Below are 12,139 nucleotides of genomic sequence, written 5' to 3'. Positions count from 1 at the left end.
GGGCCTCGTGTCCAGCCTCCCGCCTCACTTAGCTCAGCTCCGAAGTCAGGTGTTCCCGGAGGGAAGTGGCTCGGCAGAACCCCACCTCATCTGGAGGCCAGGCCGGGAGAAGGCAGGGCTGAAGGAGAGCTCCCAGGAGAGCGTTGGGAGCGATGGGGCGTCATTAGCCCATGGCGCCGATCGTCACCATCAGTGACGGGGTGGACCAGATTCAGTACCGGAAGCCTCGGGAGGACCTCCACGGGAGGCGATCCCCCTTCATGACGACCATCAGAATCATCAGCCTGCAAAGTCCTCTGTTTCTGCGTTACATCTTTCCTTTTTAGCAACATTTCCTAAGCTCGCGTTGGCCTGGTGTTTGGGTTGGCTCCTGTCTTAGCTGAACCAGTTCACTTTTTCCGGCTTCGCGGTGGCCCCGACGATCTACGTACATATTTTGCCTGCGTATGGCTATCTTTTCCTTTTTTTCCTTGAGGGAAAATATATCAGCATAGAGTCCATGGATTTCATCCAGACAAAACAGCACAGCAGAATGGCCACCTCCGGCAGAGCTCTCCGGTTGACTCGTGGGAATTGGGAATTAATGACCAAACGTAAACAGTGGAGGGGTGCCGACTGAGGGCCTCTTCTAGCAAAGAGTCTCCTGTGGCACATGAAAAAAAGAGGCTGGGAAAAGCCCAGCTGCGGGCGCCCTGCCCTTCCCTGCCGCCAGCTGAGCTGCCATTATCTCCCAGGGTGCGACGATGCGGGCTTTTTTAGAGACGACCTTCCCTTGGTTGCTTTTCTAACGGCCTCCTTGGGTGGAGGGTCACCTGTGAGGTACGGGCTTCCTCCGTCGGTCAGGGCTAAGGCCTAGTTGCCGTGTTGCACAGGTGTTCCCCAACCGGTCACCGCGTGGTCAGTACCAACGAGAGAAGGCACACGGGCGTTCCGCACGTGCGACAGCAAGCCCGCAGCCGACCTCGCCTGACCCGGATCAAAGCCTAGATGATAGAGACGATAGATACAGAGAGCTAATGGATGATAGATCTAGACGGGTGCGATAGAGATCTGACAAAGGGAGATGATGACGACGGTGACAGACAGACATCAAGATGCGAAGATATCACAGCACCTGTTGCCCGGGGAGTCCGAACGATCACACTCACGCTCCCTGCCAGGACTCTCCCTCTCCCTCTGGCTCCTTGTAGGAGCTTCCGCTCAGAAGCTGCCGGAGGCATCGGGGGCCTCGCAGGGACGCCGCGGCCGTGTCCCTCCCCCAGCGGTGGACAGTGTCCCGTGCAGAAGCGGAGTGCCGCTTTTCCCGAGTCTGCAACGCCTTCTCATCCGAGCCCCGAAGCAAGGTGGCGTGCTCCCAGAGTCATTCAAAGAGCTTCCTGAAAGCGACCCACTCCACTCTGCCTGCGGCCCCTCTCCGCCACGGCTCCGTCTGGGCCCCCGCCCCACGTGAGCGTTCAGCCGGGTGTGTCCCCGAGCCCCTCTCTGCCAGGGCTCCTCCGGCCTGTCACCTGCAGGTGTGTGCGCAAGGGGGCTCTGTCCGTGGAGCCGGAAAGCACAGGTCAGGCTGAGCCAGAGGCCCCGCCATGTGCTCGGAGGGAGGACCCTACAAGGTCAGAGACTCCGGGCAGGCTGGGGGAGCTGGCAAGGAGCAGGTGTGGAGGGGCTGGCGGAGGAGCTCGCCTTAGGCTGCTACGTTCAGTCTGCAACCCTGCCAGACGACATTGCCACACTCCTCCGTTCTGTTCTAAAGGCCAGAGGAGACCCGCGTCTGGTCCCGAGACCGTGGCAGACGGCGGCTCGGGGGTACAGACTCTGAGCTCGGCCGCAGACCCAGGCAGGTCAGGAGTATTTCCAGGACCAGTTTCCCCCCACTTCAGCCGGGAGGAAGGGACCAGCCCAGGAGACGCTGACCCTGAGCAGTGTTTACAGACGGTTGAGTGCAGTCTCCTTCCAGGTATTTTCTCGACGAGAGGACGGGGAAGGAAAGGCAGGATGCAGATAGAAATATTTGCTTTGGCCATTTGGGTTTTCGTATTTTTCTGGAAGGTGGAGTCGACTACAGGGCCCAGCATAAGTTCCAAGTGTGGTCTGAGTACACGAACCCAGGAAACAGTCTACATCTGATGGAGTTGCCATAATATGTCCTGTTCTGGTCACTGGCAGGGACCCAGGACAGACCAAACCGTCCTCGCGTGCACAGCTCTCCGGACCCAACCCGTGGATCTGGTTCCACCCACGCTCCATCTACACCCTGTTGGCCACGAAGTCGAGAGGGTTCAAGCTGCCCCGTGGCAGCAAAACCTTAACAACAGGCCCGCGTGGAATGGAAGATGCTTTCTAAATGCGACAAACTGCCAGCCGCGAGTAAACTCTTAGTGCCAACGGTCAGGAAAAACACACAGAATGTTTAAGCAAACATCTCTCGAGTCCTTTTGGTTGGCTTCTGCTGTTTGTTCCGTGTGGCCACTCGGAGACTGGGCCCAAAGTCACGAAGAGCTAGTGACCTACACTTTGGATAAAGCCCCATGATTCTGTTTTCCAAGCCCAAGTCTAGAACTTGCAAAAGAACCCTCTCCACTTGGCATTGTCCTTCAAGGAGTAACACTCAACCCTGACTGCTTTGAGTTTTCAAGGATTTTTTCTGGAGGGAGAGTATGGGGAGGGCTGCCTTAGGCACAAAGTTTTCGTATCCACCTAAACCAGCCCATCGTTTCATTTCAATAGATGGTGTAAGTGGTCTTGATGCTTGGGCCTCTTTAAAGCTATTGCACAGGGGCGCCTGGGTGGCTCAGCCGGTTAAGCGTCTGACTTCAGCTCAGGTCTCGATCTCGCGGTCCGTGAGTTCGAGCCCCACGTCGGGCTCTGGGCTGATGGCTCAGAGCCTGGAGCCTGCTTCTGATTCTGTGTCTCCCTCTCTCTCTGCCCCTCCCCCGTTCATGCTCTGTCTCTCTCTGTCCCAAAAATAAATAAACGTTAAAAAAAAAATTTAAAAAAAAAATAAAGCTATTGCACATTTGTGTTAGGAAGGGGAAAAAAATCAACTATTATTTCAGGCCACACAAAATTACCTTTAAAGTCAAAGAAGCCTCGTTCTAGATTGCCAGAACGTTCTCTCTTCTCCACACGCTTTTAGTTCTACATACCTAGAACTATTTTGGGGGTGGGGGAGCTCTGTTATGTGCTGCCTGGAATTGTACTTTGCAGTGACAGCCAAGCAGCCCTTTTATTCTAACTTGTTACTCCTCAAGAAAGGGGTCTTTCATCACGGGAAAGACCCGGGAACCGGGAAAACGCTCTCTCCCCTGTGGCCATGCTGTTAAATAATGATCTCGTGTAACTTAAGTAAAAACAGACCGGCTGCTTTTCTGAGGCAAATCCCCACCCCACACGCAGCCTGAGCCCCCAGCAGACCCAGGAGGGCTGCGAGCGGACAGAGCCCGTGGAGGCCACGGGCTTTGTGCAAATGAGCCTCCCACACCCACCGGAGCCACCCCGGCACATTTTTGATGACACCACGGAATCGCGACGGCAGAGCCTCTTTTAAATCACACGTCTGGTTGCATTTAATAGCTCAGGAGCCCGAGAGCCATGCAATGCAGCTGTTTCGAAAGCAGCGAGAAGATGGGCTCATACTCAGGGCTCGCTGCCAGCAGCCCCAGATAATGAATCTGCCACCTGCCCCCGTGGCCAAACAGAAACGTGAGCCTGTGCGCCCAAGATCCGTGTTCTTTGTTTTCACTCGTGTGCGTTTTCTAAATCTTCCATCACAACCACGCCTTACTTTTCCCTTCACCCCCGACTCTGCCCACGTTCTGGGCCGTGTGGAGGTGAGGCTGCTGGGGACCCTAGAGTGGGCCGCCCCGTGGGGACAGAGGGCACGTACCGACCGAGTCGGTGGGCCTGTGGGAGTTGTGCATCAGGCTCCGCGGCGGAACATCTGGAAGCCGCTGCTTTCTGGTTGCAGGTCAGCTCTGTCACGAGCGTTCACCGCCCCCTCCCCCCACCCTGGGGCCTCCTGCCTCAGGGCCTTTGCACTTGCCCCTGGCCTCCTTCCTCTGCCTGGACAGCCCTCCCCGGAGAGCCGGCCCTCCCGGCTGCGGGCTCCCTGCAGATGTCGCCTCAGCCGCGAGGCCTTCCCGCGGCCCCCTTATTTCATGTTTCTCTGTAGCACTCACCGCCACCCAACATCCTCCGAGTTCACTCATTCGTGTCATTCTTGCGCATTTCTGTCTGACCGCGCCCCCCCCCCCCCAAGCCCCCAGCCCGCCCGACCGCGGTCCCCGTGAGGGAAGACATCGGGGTCTGTGTTCCTCACCATTGCTGTACCCTCAGCACCCGGGACGTGCAGTGTCGAGTAAAGACGCAATTGTGTTCTCTGCTTTTCTATCCAGCCCTCTGTTGCAATGTTTCCCTGTCTTCGCAGAAGCATCGACTGCTTCTCAAATCAGAAAACAACAACCACAACAAAAAGATCAGTGAAACACAGATTTCACAGTCTCCTTGGGGAGAGCGCTCTTGTGCCTGGAGGTAGGAGTCCCTGACCCTGGTTAGGCGTAGAGCCCTTTGAGGATGTAATAAAAAAACAAAAAAACAAAAAACAAAAAAACTGTGGATATTCTCCCCAGGGGGGACAAAACGTACTCATTCCTATACACTCATTTCTTCCACGCCTTCAGGAAGGTCCCAGAACCTCGTGTCCCTCTAATTAAGAACCCTGGGTCTGGGGGCGCCTGGGTGGCTCAGTCGGTTGAGCGCCGACTTTGGCTCAGGTCACGATCTCGCGGTCCGTAAGTTCGAGCCCCGCATCGGGCCCCTGTGCTGACAGCTCAGAGCCCGGAGCCTGTTTCAGATTCTGTGTCTACCTCTCTCTGACCCTCCCCCATTCATGTTCTGTCTCTCTCTGTCTCAAAAATAAATAAACGTTAAAAAAAAAAAAAGAACCCTGGGTCTGGATCAGTGACGTTTTTTCACCGTATGTCACCCCTGTCCCCCAAAGACACTTCAGGATTGTTGCAGATGTCACAGAAATGACATTCCTGCCTTTATGTTGATCGCATCAGGCACAGCGCCTACCACGACCTCTGTTTCTCACTGAGGGAATGTCCCCCCTGTTCCTGTAGAACGAGGTGGCGACGGTCCCCTCTGTGTGCCCCCGTCCCCCGCAAAATGGGCGGGAGGAGGTAGGTAGAGGCATCACAGAGAACGCGGCCTACAGGAGCAGAAGAAGCTTCCAGGCCGGCCTATGAGGCCTGCCAGTTACCACAAACCAGCGCTTGTGACTGGCCTGCTTGTTTGTTGTGGCGGCATTCCCGTGAGGTCACACGTGTCCTTAAAGTAACATCTTCCATCCCCTGAGCTGAGACGACCCGAATGAGCCTTGGTTCCCCTCAACAGGCAGAGTCTGAAGAGCCCTCTGCCGGGATCCCACCTCTGCGGGGGCCGCTGGCAGGGAGCGTCTCCTTGGCGGAGGGGAGAGTCCCCTGGGCAGAGCTGCCCCCGGGACCGACCCACACCCCTCGCTGCCCACTGTCCCAGCCGACGTCCCGGGCTCACAGAGCGCTCAGCCCTCTGTGGCTTTCAGCCTCTGAGGAGAACTTTACTGGAGGTGGGTCTTTGAGATTCCTAGCGGAAAGAGGTCAAGACAAATAAAACCAAACACAAAAATAGGGGCGCCTGGGTGGCTCAGTCAGTTAAGTGTCCGACTTCAGCTCAGGTCATGATCTCACGGTTTATGGGTTCGAGCCCCACGGCAGGCTCTGTGCTGACAGCTCAGAGCCTGGAGCCTGCTTCGGATTCTGTGTCTCCCTCTCTCTCTGCCCCTCCCCTGCTTGCTCTCTCTCTCTCTCTCTCTCTCAAAAATAAATAAAAACATTAAAAAAATTTTTTTTGAATACAAAAATAAAAAAACGAAACTAGCGATCTGTTTGCCGTCTCCAGTTTCATTCTTTTGGAGTAGCGTCCCTGTTTCCCAAATCCTACAAATCAGTGCTTACATCTTGACTGGGCTTCTCATTCCAGAACCCTAGCTCCGCCGGCCGTGCTCTCTGCCACCTTGTAGCTGGCCTGGTGTGGATCCCGCATCCCGATGTGCAAACCTGGACCTCTGCCCCCTGAGACTCCCCAGCACCCTGGGTGCCGCACTGGTAGACGCTAAGTTAACTCTTCTCAATCATCGGTGGGTGCCCCGCATGGCCCCCCATGGCATTCACAGCCTTTCCAGTCCCCAGCCCTGGCTCCTTGCCCCTCCCTCCCCATCTAGTCACCCTCTGTTTATAGAGGAGAAGCCATGGCTTTTAGGCCTTTCCGGCCAGAAAGGGTGCTCTGTCCTCGGAGGAATGGGATTGCCACCATTATGAGCGCCCTTCTCAGCAGAACGGCCACAAGCTAGAAATCTCCTCTGCCCGTTCTGGGAACTGGGTTACAGCGTGGCAGGGGGGAGGGGCTGGAGAGCAGGAGTTCTGTCCTTCTCTTAGTGGCTGTGTGATGGGGAGAGGTGGATTGACTTCTCTGGTCCTCAGTGTCGGTCATCAGCGAGGTGAGGTCACCATGCCTGCCTCCCAGAATGAGTCGATAGACTCACATGTGTTGGAGCACAGCACCTGTGAGTGACTAAGACGGAAACAGTGCCACGTGCTCACAAACCGCTTCATGTTCGCCCTGGGCTCATAAGGTTACGTGTGCGGCTTGCCTGCTTGTAGCGGGAGCCGTGGGATGGCTCTCACCAGTGCCACGAGGGCTGAAATGAGGGACACTATCTCTAAGCCCGGCCCATAAATCAGCTTCCTGTACACTCTCCCTCTTCCTTCTGCTATAACCTGGAAGGCCATGTGTTGGGCTGGTGGTTCCCCAATATGGAAGGAGCCAGATCTTTAAACAACTGAGTATAACGGAGTCCTTCCCCATCTCCAGCCACATCAGGATGTGACATGAGTAAGAAATACACTTTTACTGCTTTGAGCCACCGGGATTTCAGAATTTCTTTATTTTGGTGGCCTAGCTTGGCCCACAGGCAGCCAAACACGAAGCCCATGGGCCAGATGTGTTTTGGACAGTGAAAATTTTTTTCATTGGAATTTAAAGGCCCTAGACTATATGCTTGCTCATTTGCCACAATCCCCACCACCCCCTATTGCTTTGTACCCAGCCACTTGGCACATTTACTTGCCTACCTCCATGAAACACTTGGGTTTTGAGGCCTAAAAAGCTGTGGATCGAAATCACTTTTTGACGAATGTTTCGGATCATTCGTCTCTTATCCTGTGACGTGTTCAGGAGGATAACAGAGGCTCACTGACGTAAAAGGAGTAGCGTAGCCTATCAAGGGTATAGGTGCAGGAGCTGGAATCACAAGACATGCGTGATACAGCATAGTAAGAAATGACCTGGCTTATAAATCAGACACCCTGTTCTGGGTTTGGCTCTGTCACTTAAAAGCAACACGACAGCCACCAAATCACATCTCGGGGCCTCAATTTCCTCATTTTCAAAATAGGGATTTTAAACAAACACTCTCTGAGGTCTCCTTTAACTTTACAATGCTGTATTAGTCAGCCTGGGCCACCATAACCAAACACCTCAGACTGGGTGACTTAGACAACAGAAATTTATTTTATCACCTTCCGGAGGCCGGAAGTCTGAATCAAGGATCGGCTTGGGTTGGTTCCTGGGGAGAGCTCTCTTCCTGGCTTGTAAACGACGGCCTTCTTGCTGTGTCTTCATGCGGCCGAGAGAGAGAGCTCTGGTGTCGATTCCTCTTCGTATCTGGGCACCTGCTCCATCGTATCTGGGCCCCATCCTTATGATGTCATTTAACCTTTGTCACCTTCTTCTCATCTCCAAGTACAGTCACGTTGGGCGTTAGGGTTTTAACATATGAATTGGGGGGGGGGACTCAAGCATTTGGTCTGTAATAGGTCCTGTTATTTTCAGGATGTTCAGAGGAGGGAACGGATGATATCTTTGTGTGTCCAACAGGGTGGGACAGGCAGAGAGGGTGACTGGCCAGACCCGCTGGGTGAAGGGAGTGCTTGGGAAATGAAGGCGTTCACTTCTTTTTTTTTTTTTTTTTTTTTAATGTTTATTTTTGAGACAGAGAGAGACAGAGCATGAACGGGGGAGGGTCAGAGAGAGAGGGAGACACAGAATCAGAAACAGGCTCCAGGCTCTGAGCTGTCAGCAGAGAGCCTGACGTGGGGCTTGAACTCACGGACCATGAGTTCATGACCTGAGCCGAAGTCGGACGCTTAACCAACTGAGCCACCCAGGCGCCCCAACGTTCACTTCTATTAAAAAGGGTTATCCTCATTCCAGACGGCTTTGGGTCTAAAATGACATTCTGAGGTTGGCCTTGAAAGGCTTCTCCGAGATGGAGAAAAGTCAGCACTGCCCATGGGTGTCCCTGGCCCAGAGTCAACAGGCTTGAGTCCTTTGCCACTTGGGCCAATTTTCCGCTCCCTTGGAACAGGCTGCTGGCTTTTTCCATTTCTCAGATAAGGGGCAATAATCCTAACCCACTAACAAAAAGACAATGAGGGATGATTAGCAGATGCTGACCAAGAGCCCTGAGATCCACAAAGCATGGACCATGAACAATTCTGAAATAGAAAAGTATCTGTTTTGCAACACTTGGGTACAGCCCCGGACACTCGGTCCCTTTGTACAGTCTCTGCGAATTAAAAAGCCCAGTGACACCAAGGGTAAGCTCAGAGTTCCCAGCCCAGTGATGTCCTTGGACTTGACGATCAACCGCTTGATCTCTTCGAAGGTACAGAACTCCCCTAATCGCCTCTGAGGCTGTGAGGATAGGCTTGGGTTATACTGGGTGTTCATTTATAGTACTTTGGTGACTTAGAAAACCCTGCCATCTCATAGCAAGACACAGATCCTTTACAAGACCATTGGATTCAGTGAGAAGCCAGGCCTTCCTCCATCACAGTGCATCTGTGTGACTCTGGACATGACCTCTGACCTCTCAAGAGTTGTGCTTAGACGTCTGACAATGGAAATGGGCAGGGAGGGGAGTTTGACCAGATGGGGACAAAGGAGTTTTCAGCAACTGCCTGCATTTTTAAGAGAAGGTGTTTTAAAAGCAGGGCTAAAGCTGTCTTGGTAGGTCCAGGAAGGAAGGTGGTTTTGTGAGTGGATCTCCTGGGTCAAAAAGCCCTAACGGGTAGCGTGTTTTCAAGAGACATGGGGTCTGCTGAGGTAACAGTGTCTTCAGATAGCCCTGTGCCTCGTCCATGGACACTGTCCAGATATCACATCTGACATAAGGGCCCACAGGACAGTGAGGCCACAAAGCTCTGAAGCCAGAAACGGAGGGAGCCATACTTGGGGGGAAGGGGTCTCTCAGCCTTGCAGGGACCCTGGTCCAGGGCAATGCAGCAGGAGGGGGGATATCACGGGAGCCAGGACATGGCATTGACCAGTCCGTTTGAGGCTCCTTAGAGACCCAAGGGAAGAACCTTGTGTTGGTCTGGCAGCCAGCAATCTGTAGGAGCAGCTGAGCCAGACAAGATTGCGCTGTCTGCTAAGATTATGGTCCCCAAGGAGGGAAAAATGGAGTCTATGTGTTCCTGTTACAATCCCTCTTTCTTCTGTGCTCTGATAGCCCACATCAACCTTGGAAACTGGCGATTTACGCACAGACCTGTGCCATCCTCTAAAGCACAATGAAACATGGGCACATACGGGAGGCTGGGCCTAGGGGTTCCAGGGCACAAGGAAAGCCAAGCCAACTGGGATCCCCTGGAACAAGACAGGTGGTAAACAGATACACACATGAATAGATGAAAATGGAATTTCTATTATCCAAACACCCACACCACCACCAAGTTAGATTTAGAGCAGGACTTTGGGAAAGATGATTCCCTTTGCTAAAATCTCACTTAGGTCTCCCCTAACTGAAGGACACCTACTCACCGCCCTCCAGCTGCCCTGAGCTCTCTTCCTTTCACCTGCTCTTACCCCACCTCCACTTCCTCAACGCCCCCTCCTCATTAACCCATTGCAGTCAAGGTCATACCCCCACCATTTACGGGAAGGCTTTCCACAGCCACAGATGACCTTTTCGTTGCCAGGTGCGAATTTAACGCTCATTCCTTGAAAGCTCCTTAACTTCCCCATGAAATTCTGTCCTCTGTGTCTTTGCTGGCTCTTCCCCCTCTCAGTATAGCCTAAGTCCTTCACAAGATCCTGGCCCTGGCCCTCTTTTCCTTTTGCCCTCTGTCTCCTGTCTCCTTGGCGATTTCATGCACGCCAACAGCTTCTCATCTCATGGCTGTGCGCCCAACCCAAGTGGAGCTCTATGTCCTGAATACCTTCCCGAGTCAGAGGGCTGCATCTCTGACCATTTGAACATTTCTTGTACATCCCTCCATCACTCTCCTGCGCTTCTCTTCCGAGCTACTTTTAAACGTACCTCTCTTTACTTTATTCTCCTTTTTAAAAAAATGTTTATTTATTTTTGAGAGAGAGACAGAGCATGAGTGGGGGAGGGGCAGAGGGAGAGGGAGACACAGAATCCGAAGCAGGCTCCAGGCGCTGAGCTGTCAGCACAGAGCCTGACGCGGGGCTTGAACCCACGAACCAGGAGATCATGACCTGAGCCAAAGTCGGACGCTTAACCGAGCCACCCAAGCATCCCTCGTTCCTTTATTTTTAGGGGATAGTTTATTTCTTCTGTGCTCTGAAGGCACCAATAACTGAGTTCTCATGAAAGCTGATTCAATTGTTACTGTGATTCTACCTTCAAAACCCCTTGCCGAGAATCTCACTTCTGACCACGTCAGAGGAACTATAAGGGTGCGGGAAGCTGAACTCAGGCAGGGCAAGGACATATTCCAGCCCCAGCCAGAGAAAAGTAGAGAGACTTGGTACACACTGCTAAATCCCAAAAGGCTGAGTCTTTTTTGCATGCTGTTTCTGCGTCTACTGAGGTAATTCCACGGTCCTCCACATAATGCGGTGTTAATATGTTGGTAAGGTTTTTTACATCGATATTCATGAGGCAAAATGGTTTTGTAGGGCTTTATTCACGCAATGTCTTCATCAAGTTTTGGTATTGGGTGATGCTAGCCTGGCAATGGTCTCTCCTCCTTTGTTTTTTAGAACGAATTTGTGTAGGCTTGGTATTACTTTTTCCTTAAATGTTCAGTGAAATTCAATGTGGAAGCCTTCTGGGTCTGGAGTTTTCCTTATGGGGAAGGTTTTTAATTTAATTCGATTTCTTTAATAGACACAGGTGTAGTAAGAATTTCCGGTTTTTTTCTTGTGACAGTTTTGGCAATAATGTCTTTCAAGGAATTTGGGGTTTTTTTGCCACCTAAGTGGTTGAATTAAATGCCATAAAGTTATTTATATTATTCTCGTAGTATCCTTTTAATGTCTTTAATAACATCAGGTGTGAAGTCCCATCCTTCACTCTTGTTATTGGTAACGCGTCTTCTTTCTTCTTAATCCAACCGACTACAGATTTACCAGTCATTTTCAAGAACCGACAGTTTGGTTTCACTCATTATCTTCGTTGTCTTTTTTCTATTTTGTTGACTACTTATTACTTTCTTGTACTTACTTTGGGTGTAATTCCACCACCACCAACCCCCCCCCTTTTTTTTTTTTCAGCTTCTTGAGCTCAGTGATTCAGACCTTTTTATTTTTCAAATATAAGCACCTAAAGCTACAAATTTCCCAACAAACTTTAGCTGCTTGCCACCAATTTTGATATGTTGTGTTTTCATTACCAGTCTGTGGCAAATGATTTCTCGGTGGAAAAACGTAGGAGAGCCCACGTTCTTCGGGTAAGCAACACAAAATTCATCAGTAATGGATTCAATGGAAATCCTGTGACATCTACCTGATGTGATACAATGAGAAGAACCCAGCATTGCTTCTGTGCTATTCTTGCCAGAGCCGTGCAATCTGAATCCAAAGGTGGATTCAGACAAATGCACCCTGAGGGTTACTGAAGAAAAGAAATAGCCTGTCATCTTAAAATATTATAGTCAAAGACAGAAACTCGCCCAAAATCAAGGAGGCTAAAAAGATATGCCAACTACACGGGACATGTCATTCTGATTTGTATTCTTCTGACAGTGAGCCATCGCTGGAATTTGAATGGGATCTGAGGTTAGATGGTAGT

Source organism: Panthera onca, chromosome D2, assembly GCF_046562875.1.
Source record: "Panthera onca isolate mPanOnc1 chromosome D2, mPanOnc1 haplotype 2, whole genome shotgun sequence".
In the NCBI taxonomy this organism is placed as follows: Eukaryota; Metazoa; Chordata; class Mammalia; order Carnivora; family Felidae; genus Panthera; species Panthera onca.
The sequence above is the reverse complement of the archived record's forward strand: the minus strand, read 5'-3'. Positions refer to the sequence as shown.